Here is a 25,538-nt window from a genome sequence, read left to right on the forward strand (position 1 = left end):
AGTTCAGCATTGCAAGAGGGGGTATCCTAAGCGCCATCTCTGTGCCTCTGCCCCGGCTCGTTACCCCAGATCTGCAACAGTATTTAGGGGGACATAAAAGGATGAAAGGTGGTGCTGTGTGTTAAACCACAGAGCCTAGGACTTGCTGATCAAAAGGTCGGCGGTTCGAATCCCCACAATGGTGTGAGCTCCTGTTGCTCGGTCCCTGCTCCTGCCAACCTAGCAGTTCGAAAGCACATCAAAGTGCAAGTAGATAAATAGGTACCACTCCGGCGGGAAGGTAAACGGCGTTTCCGTGCGCTGTTCTGGTTTGCCAGAAGCGGCTTAGTCATGCTGGCCACATGTACGCTGTACGCCGGCTCCCTCGGCCAATAAAGCGAGATGAGCACCACAACCCCAGAGTCATCCACGACTGGACCTAATGGTCAGGGGTCCTTTTACCTTTAAAAGGATGAAAACACACGCATAGATATATTTCAACTCTCCCAACAGTTTGACTCCATCCCCCAAAGGCGTGCTCCTCCATAGTCTCCCGAGATCATAGCATAGCAGTGCTAAAAGTTGGAGGGTCCTATCTGAAGTCTAAACCCCTTGGCAACAGCAAGGAATCTTTTACTGAACCTGGGGCTCGAACCCACAAAACCCTCCGATGTCAGAGTCAAGCGCTCTACCGACTGAGCTATCCCAGATGTCAACTACATATATGTGCGTGTGTAGTTTTTTTTAATAAAATAGTACCTTGCTAGTAATACCCCCCAAAAAGAAAGAAAAAAAGCTTTGCGGGCGGGGGGGGGGGGAGTCGATGCCTTTTCACAACTCCCTTTTCTAAAAAAATTATTATTATTCCTGACGAGGCTCTGTGGAGGGTGAGGAGGCGCTATCTCCCTCCGCCGGCTTCCCACTTGAGCCGCCAGGCCGCCGGCCGGGGATTCCTCGCCCCTTCGCGGCGGCTTCCGAGCGGAGGCGGGACCGGGAAGGCGGGCGGGCGGGCGGGGGTCTCCGTCGTCTCCTCCTCCTCCTCCTCCTCCGCGGCCTGGCCTGCCTTGTTCCCTCCCACCCGCCCGAGTGGAAGATGGCGGCGGAGCGCAGCGGCAGCCGCGGTCTCGGCGCGCGGCCTGAGGGACCCGAGCAGCGGCCCGAAGCGGCCCGGCCCGTGGGCCGAACCTAGCGAGGCCGGCGAGCGGGCAGTTCCGGCGGCTCCAGCTGCTGCTGCTGCTGCCGCCCGGTGTCGTCGTCTTCTCCGCCGCAGGTGAGGGGAGCGGCGGCGGCGGGGCCGGCGCAAATAATACCAGCCGGGATTTGTCTTAAGCTCTGAGGGGGAGCCGAGCGAGCGTGGGTTGCCGAGGAGGCCGCGAGAAGGGAAGGAGGAGTCCCGGCTCGGTGTGAGGGTAGACGGAACGGGATGGTTTCGCCGGGCGCCCGGGTTGGTGGTTCTCACGTTCTTCCCCTGCGCCCGTGTTTCTGCCCCCGTGTCCCCTCTCGGGTCGGCGTGGCGTATCGGCTTCCAATGTCGGGAGAGGGAGAGAGAGCCCCGTTCAAATCCCCTGCTCGGCCCCGAAGCTGACGGGGTGACCTTGTGGGGAGCCTCGGTGGCTCAGCCTAAGCTACCTCGCAGGCTTGTTTTATTATTATTAATAATAATTATTTATTGCTATAGATATATCCGTAGCCAGACTCGTTGGGCTGCAGCCCAAGTCTATGGACAGCACTGGGGAATTGGAACAGATCAATAGGTTATCTTTTTAGGCGTCTTGGTCTCAAGCTGCTTAGGGCTTTGTATCTTGAGCAAAGGGACACCTTCTATATATACTGTTTAATTCTCAGTTACAAACGAATCCTATAGAAAGAGAGGGGGAAATAAATAATACTGTACCCACAATGACCCACAACAGGTTGGAGTACAGAACCCTCACCCCCTCTAAAAGGGGAGGGGAATATAACAGAAGCAAATCCCAGTTGAGGTTCACTGGATGTAAAGTGGTCAGATAAAAGTGTCCTTTCACAGGTTTGTTGTGAGGAGGAATACCCATATTTGGGTAATATGGCTCCTGGAGCGAGGACAAAATTGCCCACCCTCCAAATATCTTAAACGTTCAGTAGGTACCTGTATCAGTACCTGTATAGGTTTATTCGGGGATTTTTTTCAGCCGGAAGTCACCGGAACTCAGTTCCGGCACCTCTCAGGTGGGCGCCATTGCCATTATCGGAGAACAAGGTGAGTTCCGGCACCTCTTTTTCTGGAAAAAAAAAGAGCACTGGGTTTATTACAGTGGTACCTCTAGTTACGAACTTAATTTGTTCTGGATGTCCGTTCTTAACCTGAAACTGTTCTTAACTAGAGGCGTGCTTTCGTTAATGGGGGCCTCTTGCTGCCGCTGCGCCGTCGGCACACGATTTTCGTTCTCATCCTGGGGCAGAGTTCTCAACTCGAGGTAACTCTTCCAGGTTAGCGAAGTTTGTAACCTGAGGCTTTTGTAACTCAATGTACCACTGTTGTTGTTGTTGTTGTTGTTGTTGTTGTTGTTATGCACCCCCTTGGCTCAGCTACTGTGCAAGAGAACCTCCCACACTGCCCTAAATCCAGCACCGAGAATCCAGGCAAGGAGGATGTCCTCCCTGCACTATACCCCGTGCTGTTTTTCCCAGCAGCGCTGGACCCGCTGGAGGATGGCCAGTTATTGGACATGCACATATAGGGAGAGGCACTCCCTCAAATATTTTAGGTGTGTTGAGCACCAGGTAAGAGAACTAAGAGAAAACAACAATCAGGTGTGTAGGGAATCAGATTGGGTTTCAGTGGGTGCGTGAGGTTACTGAGAAAAAGAAACATGTATGAGGTTAGAGTTCGTAGAGAAAGGGCAAGAGAGGAGATATTGCTCACTGGTGAAACACATGCTTAGAAAGGATGTCTTGCAAGAGGCCTTGTAAAGACTTTAAAGGGTTGCTGCCAGTTTGAGTGTGCTGTACAGGCCTGGCCTAGACTTACCAGTGGCATGACTCTATATAAGATTGTTTGATATTTTCATAAATGTTTTAGATTAGACATTTTCCTTTCTTACAATGCAATCCTAACCACGTCTACTCAGAAGTCCTATTGAATTCTAATGGGGTTAGTGGAGTTGCAATGCAGCTGTACTTACTTAATATAAGAATTTATACTTCACATTTAAAATAATTCCCAAGGGGGATTACAACACAGAAATCAAAAGCAGAATAAAAACATTAAACACACCACTAGAAGCATCAACATCTGTAAAGTAGTAGGACAATCTGAGATAAAACTTGATTAAATTAAAGGTTTGGAGGGGGGGATATTTGGCTGGTGCAAAAATTACATTGAAGTAAGCATGGGGGCAGCCTCCCTGGGGACAGCATCCAGTTTGTTGCCGCAAGAAGACCCTATCCCTGGTAGCTACCCATCTCCTCAGATGAGGTGGGAACCTGGAGTAGCGCCTCCATTGAAGATGGACAACCACATGTGGAGATAGATGATCTTTCACGTACCCTGGTCCCAAGCTGTAAAGGGGTTTAAAGATCAACACCGCACTTTGAACTGAGTCCACAAATGGCCCAAAAGCCAATGCAGCTGATGTAGTTCAGTTATGATAATAATTTCCAGACCTATACAGCTACAACTGTTGTGTGTGTGTGTGTGTAGCGGCTTATTGGACTGGATTCAGCTGTTGTAGCCACAAGTGAACTGTTTACTCTGTCCTGCTTTGCTTGCTGTCGGTCTCCCTATCTTTTTTCTTCTTGCCTGAGAACACCAGCTTTACGCTGCTGGCACGGAAGAGCCTGCCCCTGCTGCTCTGACTGACAGCTGTGTTGGTCTTGGCTTGCAGGGGAGAGCAGGAAGAGCCCCAATTGCAGTTGTTCTGTGTAAGAGGAGAGTTGGTTGTGGGAGAAGTAGCAAACCAGGTAAGGAACATACAGCATGTTCTGTATGCTGCCCCCCCCCCCCCCAGCACTTTGAGGACACAATGGTAGCAGAGAATAAGTCCTTATTCACCTTCATCACTGCCACAGAGTAAGCATAATAATGGCTTGCTATGATTTCATGAGACTTTGAGTGAGTTTTCCATCTCTTCTGGCCCAGCCATTTGTGGAGATAGGCACATGTTCTTTAAGTTTTTTCATGGGGAAGATGAAAGAGTGCTTTCCATCTTCTGTTCTCCTTGAGGTTTTTTTTTTTAATAAAAAAAACAAAACACCTGATGCCCCATTAGTACAATCTTGGGAGTTGTGCTTCCAAAGGAATGTGTTGGATGCCATTAGGCTTGGGATAAGGTAATAGTACTTGATTATTATTTGAACTTCTAGCTTGCCCCAGGACTTGGGATACGGAGCATAACTAGAATAACCAGCAAAACCAGAATAGATTCTAAAAGAAAATGTTACCAAGTTGTGAACTAATGAGCTAAAGTTTGTTCTCTTCTCCACCCTCCTGGAGGACTGGGATAATTTGTCTCTGGGGATTCATTTTTCAGAAAAAAAGTATGTGTGTATCCAATATTTGTCTCATCTCTCCCTTGCAGCTTTTGAGTTTTGCTGGTATATTTTTACCAGCCTATGTTTTCAGCAACTAATGAGCTCTGATTTGCTGCTGTTTCCTTTCATCAGGTGCTTTTTATTGCTTTTCTATGTTGCTTTTAGTTCTACATTTTAAATATAGTCTCTCATTGTAGGAAAGAACCTCAAAATTGTAGCTTAGATGGAAGTGCTATTGATTTGAATTTATATTTATTTAAAATTGTTTGGTTACTACAATGCCTAAGCATGTGTCATAACAGGAGAGACTTGAAGGAATTCAGAGCGAATGCTTGGATAGTGATATTACACATTTCAACTACAACTTTCTTTCCATTTGAATATTTGTGTGGATGTGCCCTCCCCATCCCCTTTTGTTAGATATGGTTCATGGCAGCTGTAAATTCTTCACAGAAGGATATATAGGAATTAAAACAAAGAACTTGATTCTAGGGTTGGCATGTAAGTCAATCAGTTGCCTATTTCCCCACTGTCAACCTTTCTTATTTAATTATACTGTCTTTTGTCTGCAATAACAGGAGCGAGTTCTGTTTGTCTCCTAGCCTTGCATTAGTTGAGGCCATGCTGAGTAGTATAGTATAGCTTCTAGAAGCCACATGCTATAACTGCAAGCATCTCTGCAAGATACAGTGGTGAAAGGTCATGGCTTTAAAGGTCACATTTTTAAAAAAGGGTTTGTGTCAAGTCTGCTCCAGAATAAAAATGAAAAGGTGAAATTCTGTATCTGTCCATCAGTGGAACAGACAAAAAAAAAAAAGGTTCCTCCCTCCTTCAGCTCTCACTGTGCCCCTCAGATACACTCCAGATACTTGGTGGAGCCTTCAGAGCAGATGCGGGTGGGGATTCAGGGAAACAAGTGGAAATTGAAATGCTATTCAGAAGTACTTGAAAATGTTCGTGTGAATGTCATTCTGGTTTTAGATAGAGAGTACTGCTCTTCACTTCTTCATATTTCTATTTTGTTTGTGAACATCTAGGGACATCATGTAGATGACACCCACTTACATTTTTTCACTCTTTTTAAATTCTGGATGTATAGTTGGTCTTGGAATGAATGCTAGAAGATAATACAGAATCAGTGAGGGATGAAATTGAAGCCTAATTGGGACAAAACAGGTTATGTTGGTAGGACAGTGTAGCTCTGGAGGTTTGTAGTTTTTTGCTTGCCTGGGCAAGGTTATACTTTCCTTGAAGTTGCATAGAAGGGTTTCCTGTGCCACACTTTTCTCCTGAATTGTCCATGGTATCCTGAGCTGTCATTTCTCTCTAACAGGGACCTGATCCCAGCCATACCTTCTTTGGTTAACACCACATATTGACTCCTGTAATGTCAGTTGCACACGGGGATGCCATTGAATAATGTTTGGAGGCTGCACCTAGTGCAGAATGCTACCTTTCAGCAAGTTCAGACCTGCCTCAAGGAACATCAGGACTTCTCTTGTGACCCAACTGCAATGACTATCTATAATATATGCTTCCATTAAAGGCTATCCCAAGACATTTTGGCACCTGAGGTGAGCCACAAAAATTTGCGCCCCCTCCCCAAGTCAGGGAAGATGATATAAGTGAAGTTCTACATCAGGAACCAGATGCGAATAAAGATCTAAAGAGGGAACAACAGTGAAAGGAGAATAGCAGCACCTCCTATTTGCCAAGAGGCCTCTGTAAAGGCCAGATCTGCTGCCCCTGTGGGTCCTGCCACCTGAGGCTGTCGGCTCACTTTGTCTCATGGATGGGCCCGGCCCTGCTTCCAGCCCCAATTCAGTGTACTCATGATTACAGTATCTTTAAATCTCTTAAAGATCTAGAGCCTACCACCCATTTGAGAGCACCTCATTCCCTTAAATCTGTAGGGAAGGCATTTTTCTTTTGCCGTGGGAAGTCTGCAAAACCACAGATTAGTGTCTTCTTTGTGGCTGAGCCCATGCACTGAAACGTGTTTTGATCAGAAGTGTGTCTGGCCATTTCACTCAGAAGGTACATGGAGGGTCTTTTGGGGACTGCAGCTGGAGGTGGATGGGAAATTAGGGAAATGGCATGGGAGAAAGATTAAATCCATCTCCCCCCAGCACCTCTGTACTGATCTAATTCAGAGCCACTGTGACTGCTTTTAGTTAAAATTGCAGTACGATCCCCAACTTGTCCTTTAGCTACTGCTCAAAGCAGCAGTTCTCAAAGGCTTTCCTTATCCCTTGCCTTTCCTGCAAGAGCATAAGAAGAATCCTGCTGAATTAGACCAAAGCATACCGTACTTCAGCATTTAGTGGGAAACCCCAGTGCAGAATACAAGCATTCTCGCACTCTCCTCGTCCCGATCGCCAGCGATTGGTATTCAGAGGCGTGTTGCCACTAGTACTGCAGGTAAAGGCAAGGAAAGCTGGAACTGGCCTCAAGGTGTGGGGAGCCTTGAAGCAGCAACTCCCCAAACTTTTCCTTGCTCCCACCCACCCTGACTGAAAAAGGCAAGGAGCAAGGTAACCCTCCTTACTTGGGAGCCACTACCTCAAGGCACTTGGAATACCATGAAGCAGTGGTTCCAAGATGGGCAGCACATTCTTTGTCACTGTTCAGCTGCATCCTGCTCAACTAAGGGAAGGATTATGAGAGGGGAAAGGTTAACCCCTTGTCCCAGTGGATCTTCTCTAACCCTGATGCCAGGCAGACTGGAAAGTAGCTCAGCAGCAGTGAAAAGAGGGAGGGGTGCTTTGTTGGGGATCCTGCGCAGCTAAGTGAGTGTGTGCATGTGGGTGTATATGTTTGTGTGTGCTGTGTATGGGTGTATGCCTGTATTTGTGTATATGTGGGGGGGTGTCTGGGGTGCCCCCCCGGAAGGTTGGCTGCTCAGGATTGTTGCCTCTCCTCTTTTAATCAGGGTAATAGGTTATATTAAATTGATTCCAACCCATTTTTAAATCAATGGTTTAATTGATTAAATATTAATAGATTTTATTACTAATTAACATATTTCACTCTTAGCACAGCCTCCTAGTGGTGCCAAAATTAAAAATAATTGATGGCACATTTTCAAAGCTAAGCAGGGTCCAGTATGGTTTCAAATTGGGTGTGGGACCATGTGTTGAGATCCCTGTATTGTCATGTGGTGGACCTGCCCCAAGGTGAAAGACTTCTGGGAAAAGATTTATAATGAATTGAAAAAAATGATGAAATATACATTTATAAAGAAACCAGAGGCCTTTCTTTTTGGAATAACAGGTTTGGAATTGCCCAAGAAGGATTTTAAATTATTTTTGTATGCCACAACTGCCGCTCAAATCTTACTAGCCAAGAAGGGGAAAACGCAAGAACTACCAACTGTGGAAGAATGGCAGATGAAGATGATGGACTTTATGGAACTAGCTGACCTTACTGCTTAAAAACTATTGCTTTAGTAATATATAATCAGATAGAACCAAGGTTTATTTAATTGGGTCATACGCCTATCCATTTTGATTTGTGCTTTTTTTCTTTAAAGAATCATGGTCAGAAAATGTTCTTTGCCATTTTTGTCAAATTCCAAGGTAAAGATCTAAATCTCAAAAAATGGAATAGCATTGCTTAGCACCTTCAATGTGATGATGATGATTTATATAGCCTGTTCTTTACGCTAAAGTCACAATGATTTCAACTGAAACATTAAAAACAGTTAAAACATATTACAATCACAAAAGTAGGCTGGGTCTGAGAAATATACATCATATTAATACACATGGTACGTTAATGCCTTCTGGAACAGCTTCTTTGAATGTGTTTCTAATTGTGCCATACAGAATTGCTCTCTTCTGATGACATTTGGCTTGCTGTTCTTAGTTACAGTACTGCAAAAGTGGAGGCTAATTTGTTGTCTATGGGCACATCTCATTCTTCCCATACAGTCCTAGATTTCACTTTATAACAAATGCTGACTGTAAAAAAAAGAAAAAGCCATATTATATTCTGATAGACAGTCAGTAGCTATATACTAGCTTGCGTGTTTGTAGACTGTGCAAGATTGGTGCACACATGTCAGGAAGTAGCTACAGCGAGCCTCAGGGTCACATAATCCCACAAAAGCTGGGAGGAGGTAATTGAAAGCTTTTGCTTTTAGTTAGCCACAGTTTCCTGTGTGATCCAAACTGTGAACTATGGGTAACACAAACTATGGTTAGTTTAAAGCCAGCCAGCCTCAGAAGCCATGGTTTGAAATTGGCTTGTTTTAAATTAAAACTTCATTTCCTCAGCTGTGAGAAAGGACCCTGGGGGAGCTCACGAGCTCAAGGCTCATTGTGGCTCATTCCTTCTCATTCAGGAATGTGAGACGGTTTAGTTTAGCATGTTAACTCTTGTCTTAATTGTCTCATATTGGGACACGGCATGAAAATATCCTCATTAGCAGGGCTGTTCAGAAAGTGCTCTTTGTTTGACCTGATGATCTCTATGTATTTTAGTTGGATACCTTATTCTTGCATTGTTTGTGGCTTGTGATATAAAGGTACCGGTAGTTCTTATCAAATAATAAGACTTCTCTCTTGATTATATTGAAAGAAATTGTTGTTAGGGCTCCAATGCTTAATTGATTATTTTAAAAAAATAAATGAAGGGTTTTTAATCAGCTGAATGGTGCTCCTGATAAATCATTTTAAAAGCCTATTATTTTGAGTACAAGTACTTGTAAAAACTGCAGATGGCAAGTACCATCTTAAGAAGAATTTCCTCTTGCCTCTTCTATAAACTACCTTGCATTTCTCATAAGATGGAAATAGCTAATAAAAGTTTGCATTGGGGCGCTAAAAAATTAAAGACATCTTTATGGTGGATTGATGACATTAAAAGGGGCATGTTCCCTGTCTTGGTTGGTCCTAAAACCATATTTGTTGCCTTGCTACATTGTTCCTGTTCAATATTTCTGCACAGATCACCTTGTGTATATTAAATGCTAATCTACTGCAAACATTGTGACATCTTTGTGTTGAATTTGGCTCCATTCCCAAATGTGCCTGCATATTTTCAGTGCAGCTGTTCTTTCTTCAATAGGAAAAAGATCTGAATTGCAGGTGAAAATATCAGCAGAACCTAAATGTGGCCCACCTACGTACTTATTTGTGTTGCCTAATGCTGTAGTACCTGGAAAATAAAACTAGGATTGTGTGTACCCACTCAGTAATTGTGTGAATTCAAAAAGAGTGCTTTGCTCCCACATAGCTGTGCATAATATAGGTATAATGTGTTCATAGGCTTAATTATAATGTGTGCTCTTACAGTTTCCCTTATAGTATTTCTGGTACATCTACCCTCACATGCACTGGGTTTGAAAGTGTGTAGTAAACTGGCCAGGGCAATTGAATGCTGTGGGTGGCAGGAAGCAGACTGCTCTGCCCTCCCCTCATGATTCCTGGTGCCACAATTGCCACTTCTATGCATTCAAGTGGTCTTTTGGGGTTAAAGGGAATATTCTTTAATTTACTTTTTCCCTTAAGGTTATGTATGTTTAAGATAGAAAAAAAAGTGTAGAGCAGATTAGGAAATATTTTTGTTAGGTTTCTGAGTGTAGTGAGGCTAAGGAACGAATGCCAAGGACCAGCTGAAGAACTAGTATTAGCCATAGTTTTCACGCAGCTGAAAAAATATTGTCTCATAAAATATTGCTAGTTACCCATTGAACCTGTTTTGTGGATTGAAAGCTACCGGTATTTCTGGAGTAATAGGTTAGTCATCTTAAAATTATAAAAAGCACTTTCCATAAATAAGTTTGACTTCATAATCTCGATATAAAAGAATTACCTTTAAAAAACAGCAACAACTTTTTATTGAACAACTCCAGACTCTGCTAGTAATTTTCATTGATCTGAAACCCTGGTGCTTTTGAAGCTAATGTCCAGCAATTCCAGAATGTGTACATAAATTGAAATTGCCAGGTTGATTTAGCCCTCCATTGATAGAATAATTGACTGTATCAGTCCAGTCTTTAAACTAAATGCACCCTAAGGAAGCCATACAAATAAAATAGCTGGCAGGTTATCATGCAATTATATGTTTAAAATGTATAAATCATGCTTTCATTGAGAACTTCCCATTTCCAATAAAACAGTATAGTTGCACAAAAATAATCAGTCAACAATCTCACTGTGTACATACACCAGCAGGTATGGTGAGTGTGATGTAACTGATCATGTTTTTAAAACATAAAACAAATAGTGTATGCGTTTAAAAAACAGTGGGGTCAGTTATATCATGCAAATGAACCTACCTGGACCCTGAGAACATCTTCTGAGGCCCTCCTTTGTGTGCCTCCTCCACGAGAGGTCAGGAGGGTGGCAACACGAGAACGGTCCTTCTCTGCAGTGGCTCCCCGCCTGTGGAATGCTCTCCCTAGGGAAATTTGCTTGGTGCCTTCACTATACACCTTTAGGCGCCAGGCAAAAACGTTCCTTTTCAACCAGGCCTTTGCCTGACTTGATCTACACCCTATACCTTTTTTTTAAATGCTGGCTCTTTGGGGTTTTTTAAATTGGGTTGTTGGTTTTGTTTTGATTTTATGTTTTTGATATTTTATATGAACTGCCCTGAGACCTTTGGGTATAGGGCGGTATTGTAAATGAATGAATGAATGAATGAGTGAATGACCCTTGTGGTCCCTTACAACTTAACAATTATATATGTGCAATTATCATCTGTTGTGAATTACTGGTAATATTTTACAATATTATAAACTGCTTAGAGATTTCTTTGAAGCTTGAAGCAATATATAAATTACCTAAAGAAATAAAAATAATGCACTATGCAAATATTTCTGTTAACAGAGGAAAGGGGTCAGGTTGAAGGTCTTTGTCAGATAGTTGCCATTAAGGGCTCATCCGCACTGTGGATTTGAAGCCGCTTGTGCGTTGTGTGTGTGTGGTGTCCACACAACATCTTCCTCATCCAGTTGGCAGCCCATACTCCTCCAGATTCAGATTTCCCTGATTTGGTAAGAATCTGAAGAAAATCCATATAAAATTGCATCTTGCCCAATTGCGGATGCCCTGAAGCACATTGTGTGGTCTGGATTTCTTTTTCCACATGTGTGGTGACATTCTGCTAGCTGCTGTCTGTTGCTACACCCACTACTTCCATTTTCTTTCCATCAGCCCAAAGGGAAGGATGCAGCCTTCCCCTTTCCACTGGTTGTTGCTGAAGGCACACTTGTGGTATTTTTATATTTAAAACAGCTGATTTGTGCAAAAGGGTTCTTGCACAAAACAGCTGTATTAAAATTAAAAATAAAATTTGCCCTAGAAGATACAGGAGGGAAAGGAAGCTACAGCCTCATGCCAAATCCTTGCCTGGCTTGGAGTGACACACACAATTATTATTTTTTACTGTTCTTTTATGCAGATCTAGTGTATCAGAAAACCTGTATTTCAGAAATAAAGAAGAAAAGTGTTCTGGCACAGGTAAGCAGATACCTCCATGTAAGCCCACAAGGGACCTCAGGCTCTCTGGCTTGGTGCAACACACACATTTTACAATAATTACTTTTTTCCTGACCTTTTGTGCAAATTTGATCTCTCTCTCTCTCTCTCTCTCTCTCTCTCTCTGGGCATGCCTGAAAAGGTAAACAGGTACCGAATTATTTGTGGACACCTGTTTTTGGAACACATATATTTATGATCAGTGCTTTTTTCTAATAAAATGTTTAGGGTACTCTCATTTTGACTCAAGAAAATCACCATTTTATAGTTCAAATTGGGAAAAAGAAATACAGTAAATGGACAAAAGTACAGAGATTCACAAAATGTTTAGGGGCATGTGTACCCCTGCGTCCTCCCAGAGAAAAAGCACTGTTTATTATTATCATTGTCATTATCCTACTTTTTCATACAAATCTGCTACTCTGGAAAATAAAATAAAACAAAGCCTCCAAAATGTTTTAAAGTTGCTCACACAGCTAAACAGATACCTGCACACATACACTTAACAGTCCTCAGATTTCCAGAACATCTTGATGGGAGAGGGCAGCAGACAGCACAAATGAATCCCATCAAATCCCACACGCTAGTATGGATATAGGAAATATCAAGATAGATTATGGAGGCATAATATTAGAAGTGCACACAGAAACGGTGACCCTTGTAGACCTGAATGTAGACACAGCCTGTGTCTGGCAACTTGCTAAGGTGAACATGCAGGTAACTTGTAAACATACAGATGCAGTTGAAGTCACAATGACCCAACAGCCAGTTAGTAAGTATTGTGCAAAATGGTCACTCTAATGGGCGTGGGAGTGTTTCCAACCTAACTGGGAAAAAATACGTAAATAATTCAGATTTATAAAGGGGTTTGGTAAGCTTGTGGGTTTCTGTTGACCCCAGTACCATTTCTAGTGATGTTAAGGAGAATGTGTAATTTGTCTGCAGAAAATAGACAAATTATTGTGCAGCAAGCATTTCTAATCTCCCTTCAGCTAAGCACACCCTTGCCATTTCACCTTCTGTGCTCCCTATTTCACAGAAATTGGGGGCAGGGTGGGGCAGGGTGGAGGCTAAGTTATCTGTAAACATGAAGAATGACGAAACCATTTCAACATGGTATTATGGGGTCACTTTAACCTTCAGCACCCTGTGAGTCTGCAGCCTGCCAGCCACTATGTGATGCCTTTCTCTCTGGAGCTACGGTATATTCGGGTGGGAGGGAAATTATTTCTATATTCATCTGTTATGGAACCTGCCTGATTTTTTCACAGCAGCCAGTTGGTCAATGATCAACAGGTGTGAAACAAATGTGTTGATTGTTGACCAACTGGCTGCTGTGAAAAATCAGGCAGGTTCTGTAACAGATGATTCTAGATGTCTCTCCAAAGGTTTAATTGGGTTGGGGTGCTGTTTTTGCCTCCCAGGTTGATTTGGGTTGGCTCTGGGTTACTCTGCTCCTGAGCCCTTCCATGTCTGGATCTTGGAACTTTCTTGCCTGGATCTTGGAACTTTCTTGCTTTGCTTGCAAACTGTTCACCTAAATCCTGGATTCATTGTATGCTAGTAGCCTAAACTGGCATGCCACTGAATTTGTTGATCATTTATAGTCAACAGATTGCCTATAGTTTGACCATGGTAGGTGGAAATTTACCTTTATTTCATTAAGGTCCCAGTAAGGGGAGATTGCCCCCTAGCTCTTACAACAGTTGGTGGCAAACCTAGCAGCACAGTAAAAATTACCTTGCTGACCATCTGCTAAAACTTCAGGAATTTTGCTACCAGAAAAGTTACTGCTTTGGACTTTCCATGACTTTTACCTTGTTTGCTGTGGAATTCAGAGAGTACTTTCTCCATGTGATCTGGTGTTTCAAATAATGGGTGTTCCTTTCATAAAGAAATTTTAATTCCATTTGTTACCCCAAGCTAACCTTGATAAAAGGCAAAGAGAATTGTTCACTGAATTATTATTTATAGAACCCTTATCTAATATTGTTAGCAAGTTATACTTTATTTCATTTCTAAGTTTCACAAAACATTGTGCTCATTCATTTTTTGTGATTAGCACAAATATCGATCCATTTGATTATATTTTCCTTGTCCTAGTAAAATCAACACTTTACATTGATATCAATTGATATAATATGGATTGATTGATTGATTGATTGATTGATTATTATTAATATTGGACCATTATTTCACAAAATTGACCGGTCAGTTGATTTCATGAGCCCCTTGACTCCACCAGTATCTGACATTTGGCAAGCCCAAATGGAAGAGGAGGAAGGAGAAGGAACAGATTGGGGGCTGGAAGACTGGCATCCAGTGGTGGAGATCCTCCCCTTTGTAACTCTAGATGTCAGAAAGACAGAAGAAGATCTGCTGGGTCTCTCCACTGCCCCTTTTGCTGGAATGCAAGGAGGGGGGGAGGACCAGTCAGAGGGAAGGGATGAGCAGGAGGAGATGGCAGCAGAGCTCTGGGCAGAGGGACCCTGGCAGAGTCTTGTCACCAATAACCGGGCCACCTTGCTAAGTGGAATGAGATGCACCTGCCCAGCAGGAACAGACATACACACACACAGGAAAACCATAGGGCAAGAGAGTCTCATGAGTGAGTGAGCTCCATCTCATCTTTAAAAGCTTGAGGGAATGGACATGCTCAGGACATCTTTGCAGCTTCCATACAGTTAAGAACCTCTTGCTTTATTCATTTACACTGGAATATTGATTCTGGACCTTGTGCTTGCTGCTGAGCCTGCGCTGCTGTTAGCCTGAATCAATCTCTCTTCCTTACTTTCCAGCGGGAGTTACGGTTGTTTTGTTTTCGGACAGGAGCCTGATGGCTAACCAATTCTTTTGTTATTATTGGTCAGAGTTCAGTAACCTTGTTTGCCTGAGTGCAAGGGCTAGCCTCCCTGTGTATCCTTCTGATACTTCCCATGTTTGTCCACCTGGAGTTGAAAAGTCTTCCCCCCCACCCCGAATCTAATGTTGCTTATGTGTAAGACATCTGTTGGTTTGTTGCTATTGTGTATGTTACCCCGTGTGTGTATAATGCTGACATAGACCTTGAACGCTCTTGTTCATGTACAACCGAGTGATGCTGTATTAATAGGCACTGTCATCACCTACAATATCTAAGAGGCATGGCAACTATGAGAAGAATTCATGTGCAAAATCATCAAAGGTCTTTATTAGTATTATTTTATTTTAAAGGCCTTTTAAGGTCTTACAGAGGTGAAAATATGAAAGATGAGGAAGAGTTCCATAGATGTCTTGTGCCCCAGATCATGTTATCTTGACTGTGGAGTGACTAATTACTCATTTTTAGCATGGCTCAGACAAGTAACTAAGACATTGAACATAACAAGTGTTTTCATTTCTTTGGATTACCCATTTTAGGAATTTTGTGTAATAGAAGCCTTAACATTCAGAGTGTAGCATCAAACTACATGCAGCTTGGTAATGCACCGGGCTTTTCCTGGCCATTTTATTGTTTTTACCGCTGGAGGGTTTTGCTGTGCTGTTTTTTTAAAAAAACATTTTAACAATGGTTTGTGTTTTTCACAGGCTAAGTGGCTTAAAATAGCTAATTGCTTCTGGCATTTGACATGAGATGACAGCAGTAAATGTAGTCAGATCTCCTATTATCTCCTTAAAGTCAGACAATCAATTGTCCAGTGTTATATGTTTTCTCTGTAATAACTGAAGGAAAAGCTAGTTTCTTTTGGCTCCTTCCAGTGTGTGCTGCATTTTGTTTAGGACACTTTTTATTGTTCTTGTACATAATCTTCACTGGTGCAGTTCCACCAAAGCGAGGACAAAAAAACCCCATGCTTGGAAAACAGTAAGAAACTGCCTTGGACTAAGTCATACTAGTGGTTTGCATAGGCTGGTGCTATCAGCCTTTGCTATACTCCTGGGCTGGACTTTGTTTTCTTAAAATCCTTTGTACGACAACATTTTTAAAGTTTGTATCTGTTTCTGGACCAGGCATGTACAAAATTGACTTGGATTGCCATGCTCAGGCTGTGGTTTCTATTTTTGAAGACTACTGACGTGTGATTGTGGATCATGTAATAATTCATAAAGGCACATGCATTGCAGGCCCTGGTCCAGATATTCCATGGTTGTTTCTAGGCTGTTAAGCAACTGTGCCCAACTAGGCCAGCCGTTGTCTCCTCCTGCCTGGGAGAACCATGAAGGCTTCCATATGGAAGGCTGGAACTTTGCCTAGCCAACAAGAGTCTCCACTGTGTCTGACTCTTAGCTCATGATTCCTGGCATCTGATTCTTGGCACTGGCTGTAATTATTTTGCAGACGTTTAAGACTTAATGTAAGTATCACAGTCTGTACTTTTTGCGTTTTACTTCCCTCTGACCTCACTGCTTACATTTTCTTCCTCTCCTTCTATATACCTGCCAATTTAGGATAACACTTCATGCATGAGTGTGACTGTCAGATCGTTGAGTCGCACAACTAGGTAGGACTCTGTAACACGGGTCGCAAAGAATCTGTTCTGGTTGTCTATTTGCTTCAGGGTGTTAACATTGACATATAAATATGCCAGTGTCTCGGGACCTAAAAAAACCCCTTTCTGTCTACTGAAATAAAATATTATGTTCATTTTTCACATGGTCTAGTCCTTCCCCTGCCCACCCTATAAAAGGGTCTCTTATCTAGGCTTCGGAGAGTAGCTGGAAGTGGGGAGTCAGAAAAAGGTCCTCCTTTCCTTCCACTTAATCTGAAATCTTAGGTGTACTACTGCGCCCAGAGCTCAGAAACTGCCTGCACCAGTGAAATTCCCTTTCGCAAAATGTGCCTAGAACAATAGGAGATTCGAACACTGATTTGAATGATGGTTTTAGGTTTAACTAGTTCATTGTAAGATCTGGGATTTATATGATGAGGTTTATAAACATAATCAAATAAGTGTATCCAAAAGGTGGACAGTGGGGCATGAAAGCTTATGCCATAACAGGCTTAAATGTCCCCTAAGACTTAAATATTTTTGCATCAACAAACTTATCACTACTACTCTGGAAATAATTCAGCTGCAGTGGCTGCTATTTGGCAACGGTCATATCCATGCTGATTGGGTTTTGTGTTCACTTGTGGTATGCATAGTACTGTGATGTGTCTGCCGCTGACTCTCTTAAATTGCTTGACTTTCTGACCTTTGGCAAGGGGATGGGAGGGAAATAATTTCTTCTTTCCTTTGTTGTCAGGATGTATATATACCTATTCAGGAAACCACTTCACACATCTGACAAAGTAGGGTCTTATCCTCGAAAGTTTTGCACCACTCAGGGTAAATGAGCCATTTAATAGCAAAATTAGTTATCAGTGTACACAGAGAGTTTAATTCAATTCACAAACTTATATAATTGTATAATATCTATCGTGTCATTCTTTTGTGTGGATCTTACTAGTAATAACATGATGGTCACCATCACAAAAGAAGACATTTCATTAACTCATTATTTATTTGACCAATTTTATTCTGTGAACTCTTAATTGGAAATGAATTTTTATTGGCTACAAAGCATGTACTGCTATTGTGCCCCCATAAAAAAGTGGATTGCAAAAACTGTTTACTTAACAATAGTTTCATACCACTTAGTTGTAAACGAAACCTCTAAGCAGTTTACAAAGGATAAAATGTGGATCGCAAGCACCATTTTTACTTTATTTTAAGGCATTGTGAATCAGACTGTTTAATTACAACACATGTGATAATAACATTTAGGAAATTTGCTGTAGCTTGATTCCATTATCTTCCAGCAAGATTTAATAATTCGAGCAAACGCTTCTGAAAATGATTATGTGTGTAAGAAGTAAGAGACACGATCTTGTGTGTGTCCACAAGAAAATACATCATAATGATACTTTTTATGGCCCAGAGGAAACTTAATAAACAATAGATAATATAGTAAAGCATAATGCAGCAATGTGAAACCATGTTTTATAAAAGGAATAATAACCCATATGCCAGGATGAAATGGTTTAATACACATCTGTGTCTCTCTCCCCCCCCCCCAAGAAAACCTCCCTCATGTCAAAAGCTATTACCCACAAGGATATGATACACAGTGCTTTCATTGTATGAAACTTCCCCACATCTTAGAAATATCTGTTCCATCAATGTAGCTAATGACATGAATCACCTCAAAGCATATATCTAATTCATCAGGATATAAGTTTCAGCATCCATGGAGATCATTTCTGGGCATTAAGTGTTCCACAGTTTGTAAAAGCCTATGCTTTTTGCCTTATGCATTTTGTCAGGGGCAGGCAGGAGTCGGGGGGGGGGGGAGAGGCAGAGGAGGCAGGGGAACGGGAGGATGAGCCAGGGGAAGGGGCCAGTGATTGGTGAGGTTATGTGAAACAGATGCTGGGGTTGGTGGAAGAGGGGAGTCAATGGGGAGACCAGGAGCCAGAGTATGGGGCAGGGGAGAGGAAGCAGGAGAATAATTTGAGGGAGTCTCAAAGGCAGAAAACCCCTGCCTCTGGGTAAAAATGTCTGTACAACCTAAAATTTTGCTTCATTTTATTTTTATTACTTTGGAAAACCTGATACGTTTTTCAAGATTCTGTGCCATCTATCAAATGATGCATGTGGAAACCTTGATAATTTCCCCTCCTGTATTTCTTCCCCTGTAAGTAGTAAGCATTTGATCATATTCTTTCTTTGCATTTTTATATAACGGTGATACGTTTGTGTGCCACATTTATCTCCTTCAGATAAACTCATCGGCCCTTCTGGAAATTGCTTTTGTTTCTTATAAGGAATCATTTGCTCGTTTTGAAACTTTACCCTAAGCTTCTTTGTTTCAGAAGAATGCTTGAGCGTTAACCTTCGTTCTATTGGGTAGGTTTTCTTGTTTTAAATCAGGCTTCCACCGGTATATTTCCCCATCCTTCAGATCTCTCAGGCAGTAACCCTATACATACTCACTTGTAAGTCTTGTTGAAGTCATTGAGATTGACTTCTGAGTAGACATACATGAATTAGTGCACTGGAACAAGAAGCATAATTTCCATAAGGGATTGACTCATTGGTGAGTCTTTCCAGTTCCCTTCAGCAGTTTTCCAAGAAGTTGTAAAATCTTTTTACATGGATTATTAAATAAAAATTATTTTAAGTGGCTTCTGGCAGAGATCTGTTGATCTTTTGTAAAGTGTTTGGCATGCATTTTGTGCTATATAAATCATAATTATGTATGGGATTTTTGAGAAACACTTCAGTGGAATAGGAACTCAAAAACTGAAGAATTTCTGAGGTAGCATGCCAAATCTTTATTTGTGAAGCTGGTTGGAAGATAAAGGCTTTATCCTTGTGCACTTAATATTTAAACTACTGTTTCAGGTTTGGTTTTGTAAATCTGTAACATACTTGTTTAAGGTAATTTGTGTTACTGAATTCTCTGAGCGTCCATGTGTTCTGTCTTCATTCACAGCTCTTAATATCTTAAGTGGTCTAAAGTAACTGTCTACAGTAAATAAGCATAGTTGTAAAATATAAAGTTTACACTTCTAGTGTTTTAAAAGGCAGTGTTTCCTTTGGTGCTACCATCCTGGTATGGCTCGAGGGTGGTCAGTTGTCTTGAATGGCCCTACCTTTTAGAAACTTTACTAGAGAAGAGTGTATGAGAAGCATGTGCTCTAAATGTAACCCCAGCCCTCTATAGCTCCTCTAAGATCAGTCAGAGCTTTTTGGGGTCACCCCTGCTTTATAAAATCGAGCAGGGGAAATTAAGAATGCTGCTCTTTATTCTTTTAATAGAGCCCCAAAACACATAATGGCTTCTCAGTACAGTATATGATGATTGCAGGATCTGGGTTGATTCATGTGGAGAGAAGAGGTCTTTGCTGTTAATTTCTGTACATGTCCCCCTGGATTCAGTTTGTTCATCCTCCAAAGTATTAATTGTATTGTGTATGATGTTGATATAGACTACTGTTTAGAACATAGAACACAGTGTCCCTGAGAAGGGGCTTCTTGAAACACAGCGGGCTTTAAAAAGAACTAATACTTTTTCAGACCATCATCGCAGGAGCGTGGTAAAATCAATTTTTAAAAGCTCTGGGGGGAAACACAAAGGTCTTTATCTGCTGCTGAAAACATGAGAGCTGGCACCAGATGAGCCTCACCAGGGAGAGTGATCCAGAGATGGAAGGCCATAGCCCCAAAGGCCCTTTTCTCAGTCTCTCCCCATTCATTCTTAGAAGATTGTAGCATCTGGAGAAGTGCTCTGACAATTATCTCAGTGCACGGGCCATTATAGGAGAAGGTGCTCCTTCAGGGGCCTGTGCCCCAAACCATACACCATTTACTTCAGAAATGGACTGGCAGCCTACAGGACACTGCACTCCACTGTGTTGTCAAGATAGTGCTCTGGCAGAGCACTCCTAATTATAGAAAGCCAGCATTGCTTCCCTATTCCAAACTTCATTCAGGAGAAAATTGACTTGCAACACCCTTTTTGCCATCTAAGTTCCACCAGGCTGCTTAGGTCATGTGAACAGAATGAAAAGGGTTGGGAACAGGTGTAAGTCTCTCCTTGCCTGGTCCTATGTCTACCTCACTCATGGAACACCCCTTGGGGGTGGATTTGTGTTGGCATAAGTTCTGTCCACTGAGCCCTACCCCAGCTAGGTTGAGGAACTTATGCTTGTGTGGCCCTGCCTCGACCATTAAAACCAAAATCCACTCTGTTTAACTGGTTTTACTTGGGTTTGGACTGCACTGTAAGTTCTGTAATGTCAACCTTGAATCTCTGTGAAAGGAAACACCTATCTAGGCTCTAATTTTCCTGTTCTGTAACTATCTAATCCAAGTTGTCCTTTCTTCCCTCTTTTAGCTGAAAGGAGTGACTTTGTTCTTCTTACAAATCGGCTTACGAGTTTTGTTCTGGCTGCTAACCAAAGGGGTTGTTGGAAGGTGAGTGCTCAAAGTCCGTATGTTTGAAATATATTTACATTCCACTGAGTTGGGGAATGTTAGACCTGCCAATATCAGTTACCTCAGAGTGCAGATTAGATTTTGTCCACTGGAATATGAACTATCAGCTCATAGAATGTTTAGTGTGATCCGCCAAAGCACTGCAATATTTTTAGTCATTTTCCAGAAGCATGGAGAAGAGAGGATCTGAAAGGTACGGGCTTTTCAGCTGGTATCATGGAGAAGTGTGCTTCCGCTTCAGGGAGTGAAGTTGCCTTATCCTGAAAATGTATAAAAACTGCAACATTTCAGTGTTAATATGGTTGCTGCTAGAGTGGCATATGCCATGTGTTTAACATATACTACTAAGCACTTGGAAACAAAGCATTAACAGTTGGGGCAATTGACCATTCCAATGTGATAGTGTGACAGTAATGTGCTTTTGCAAATTGAAGAGATCTAGTTGTGAGATTGCAAACTGAGGGTGCCTTTTATGTTACCGTCGTATGCAATTGGCTTTTGAGCAATGATTTCCATAAAAGCCTGTTTGAACTGTAAGAACTGGGATGAAAACTGAAGGGGAATATGGGGCATAACAGAACACAAGCAAACATGGAGGTAAACCTTTAAAAATTATATTCGTATATCTTAGCGCAACACATTTTGATCATAAATATCAAATCTCATTAGCTCAGTTCAGGCATCATGCCACACCATGGTTAAGGAAGCTGAGTATGATGTCTGAATTGACAAAGTACGAGTTGAAAAAACCAAAATCGAAAGTGAATAGTATTGAGTAAGTTTGCAAACCATAGTTTGTTGTTATGTCTGATAAGAGAAACCCTGATAAGGGGGGGGGGTCTAGTCCAACCCTCTGCAATGCAGGAATCTTTCACACAACATGGGGCTCAAAATCACAACCCTGAGGTGAAGAGTCTCCTGCTCTAAAGTTCTGTTCTGTCTCTACAGCTGTGCTACATCATAGCCTTGAAGCCTCACAGAATATAGGAGCTCAAGTAAATAGTTCAGAACTTAGTATATAATAGCTCAGCTCTAGGATCAATCTAGGGGATTGGAGTGATGCTCCAAAAGCAGCTTTCCTTTAGGATTGACCCCTCTCATCAACAACTATTGAGTGGAGACAGTGATTTCTAACCTCCTTAGTGTGACATGGTGGTATATAGGTACTGCAGTGTGAAAGGAACATTAGAAATGCTGCCATTATAATCAGTAAAACCTATGCAGTAAATACCATGCCTGGATGAAGCCTAGCTGGAAGGGGGGGGGGGGAATTAGGCAGCAGAAAATAATAGAAACCACCATTTCCTCCTTTTGTAGCAAGAATAAAACACAAGTCAGTTTGATATGGCTATCTTTTCTAGTTATCATATCATGGGGCATGTAAAACAGTAACTGAAGAACAAATATCTTGCAGCGTTTTATCGCGTGAAATCAAAACCTACCCGTGAGGCTCCAAATAGATGTGATATGCTTTATCAGTCTTGTGACAATCATACCCCAAAATTGTTTTGCAGAGGTTACTTGTTTTATGTATGAAGCTGGTATGTTAGGGTTGTTCTATGTATCCTGCTTTTAACTTCTAAATCTAAGCTAAAGCCATATGGCCAACACTGTCCATGTAAATCTGTTTAGATGACATAAAATGGCAGTGGTTGAATTTTTTCCATTAACATTGAAAAGTAATGGTTTGTTCTTAGGTTTGTTTGGAGGACGCATACTGCAAGCCCAGCTTTGGATGTAATGCTAAGCTAAACTATGGCTTAGCTTCTGGCAGTATGGCAGAGAAGTGAAAGAGCTGAAATTTTAGCAGTGTGCTCCAGCACTCTGTGGAGTTCACCTTTGAACCATGACTTAAAGCAGCAGTGGGGGACCTCTTGGTTACATGCCCACTAGCCTCTCCTTTTCTCCTGCAAAGCCAAGCTACACCTACCTGCCCTACACCAAAATCATATAATGTTAGGTGTGGGGCAGATAAGATTGGGGCTGGGCCTGAAAGAGTGTTTGTAGACACCTCCACTCTTGCTGGTGCCTGCAAAGCCCCTTTCAAAGTGCTGTGGAAAACAGTGGGCAAAAAAGCAGGGAAAACAGCTCCACTCACAAGAGGTTGTGGGAGATAACAGTCTGGCTTGCCATGCTGTGTGAACAAAGCCAATATGAATTATCCAGTCATTCCCCAATCCATCCCAATTTGCAACCATTTTGAAAAAAGCTTATTCATCCCATATTGGTGTTTTGATTCCTTACCATGCAGCAAAATTCATTATATCAACACGCTAATGTATGCTTCCCTTATACAAATGCCAAGTTAGAGCATTTACTAAAACCCTTGGTTCTTCGGCACTCAACTCCTTTGGTGTTTCAAATGTCAAAGATTTTAAATGTAGAATAAATCTGCCAACTGGAGCAAACATACAGTAGTTAGCTCCCTTTAAGACTCTCTGGAGTCTAGGAACTATAGTTGGTTTGGAAGGTGCAAAGTTATTGTGAGCTATCATTTCTGTACATGTGTTTCTAGCAGAGTGGAGTAACCCATCAGCAACTGAAACTAGTACCATCTTTTTGTGGTATTCATTCCTCATTTGTATTCATTTGCTCCCTTTTTGGCATACTTATTGTTTTGCATTCTTATTCCTTTCAGATTTTTATTTTTTTTTTTTTTTTTTTTTTGCTTTTTGATCAAATACAGGTGGAACACAAAGACAAACCACTGCTTCTTCCATTCCATTTCTCTGCTCCAAATTGCTTCCTCCCAGTTGCAGTTTTCATTGGAAGACGTAGCTTTTGTTATGCATAACTGTGTGCAACATATAGCAAGCGCCTTCTAAATTAGGAGTTATGCAACTGGAAAATTGTGCAAGCTGGACAAATTTAGTATTGAATTAGCATACAGTTTTGACTTATAGATTTTGCTAAGGACATTGACTGTTGAAGGGAAGGAAGTTAGGAATATGTTGGCAATTTGGATATTTGCTGTATGAGGGACAAAGACATGTGAACAAGTTATCATAGGGTGGCTACAGGGCATAGATATTGCAACTAGAAGAAAAATGTGTTTAGAATTTATCATGGATTTTGTTGCTAGAATCACAAACACCTCAAACTGAGGGACTTATCACACATTACATTTCTTAGGTATACCCCCAAGAGAGTGAACTGTGACAAACATGTATCATACAGGTACCATACGTTTATCATAAATATACCACACATTTCTGGTATGCTTAAACTCTATCAAACCCAGATCTGTTGTATTGTAATATGCAAAAGGCCTGAATTCTGAAATCAGATGGCTAAAAGTTCTGTCAGCTTTTATATATATTGATTCCCACTATCCTAATTTCTAGTTTGATATACTTTTTTCATTTTCTTTTGCTTGTGTGCCACATCAGCCTGAAAGCAGAGCAGATATGGTTTGTAACTCAATATCTTATGGTATCTACCCACACTTCTCACCAGTATTTGTCTTATTAATCTTGGAAACTAAAGCTGGTCAGTACATCTAATACAGCACCTCTCAAACCATTTGACAAAGGAAGGAGAAAACAGTTATTTCTTCCACCCTGCACATAATCATGTGGACAGATTTATTCGTTTCATCTTGTGGTTTCCTTTGTGAGATATTCTAGAATGATAAAACCATGCCTTGATCTCTGTATTATTGTGGCCCACAATCCAGCACATGCTTACTTAAGAATAAGACTTGTCGAGTTCAGTGGGACATACTTCAGAGTAAACATGGGTAGAATTGATTTGTTAAACTGTATGTAGTTCTGCACACGCTTTGTTGTTGTTGTTTAGTCGTTTAGTCGTGTCTGACTCTTCGTGACCCCATGGACCAGAGCATGCCAGGCACTTCTGTCTTCCACTGCCTCCCGCAGTTTGGTCAAACTCATGCTGGTAGCTTCGAGAACACTGTCCAACCATCTCATCCTCTGTCGTCCCCTTCTCCTTGTGCCCTCCATCTTTCCCAACATCAGGGTCTTTTCCAGGGAGTCTTCTCTTCTCATGAGGTGGCCAACGTATTGGAGCCTCAGCTTCACGATCTGTCCTTCCAGTGGGCACTCAGGGCTGATTTCCTTAAGAATGGATAGGTTTGATCTTCTTGCAGTCCATGGGACTCTTGAGTCTCCTCCAGCACCGTAATTCAAAAGCATCAATTCTTTGGCAATCAGCCTTCTTTGTGGTCCAGCTCTCACTTCCATACATGCACACGCTTACTGGGACATAAATACCATTGAAATAGTGACACATAGTAAATATGAATATCCTGTAGAACCTTTATTTTTTTCTCTGCTGGCTTAACTATCATCAGCATTCACAAATTCTTGCCAAGCAGTTTTAAAATACTCTCTCTGCGTGTGTATTTTCCTTTGATTTTTATTTTATTTTACTCTTTTAATTTCAAAACTTCAACACTTCTTTACACCTGGGAGGGGGGATTCCTACATATAAGGATGTAGGAAACTTGTTGGGGTCATTTAACACAGCCATCTGAGGTTGGTATTACAGGGATTTTTATATCTTACGATGTTAACAGTCTCTGCTTATGTAGTGTGAGTTAAAGGTTCTGGTTTTTAAGCTCCTCTGTTAATTACATACT

The 25,538-nt window shown here is 41.8% G+C and overlaps 1 long non-coding RNA gene across 1 annotated transcript; it reads left to right on the forward strand.

Moving 5' to 3' along the window:
• The first annotated feature begins 791 nt into the window (after positions 1-791).
• Positions 792-7,817, forward strand: LOC308477721. Its single transcript, XR_013986677.1, has 3 exons — positions 792-1,249; positions 5,822-6,062; positions 7,762-7,817. It is a non-coding gene; the product is annotated as an uncharacterized lncRNA (long non-coding RNA).
• The last annotated feature ends 17,721 nt before the right edge of the window (positions 7,818-25,538 follow it).

Source organism: Podarcis pityusensis (assembly GCF_964106645.2).
Source record: "Podarcis pityusensis genome assembly, chromosome: 5".
NCBI lineage: Eukaryota > Metazoa > Chordata > Lepidosauria > Squamata > Lacertidae > Podarcis > Podarcis pityusensis.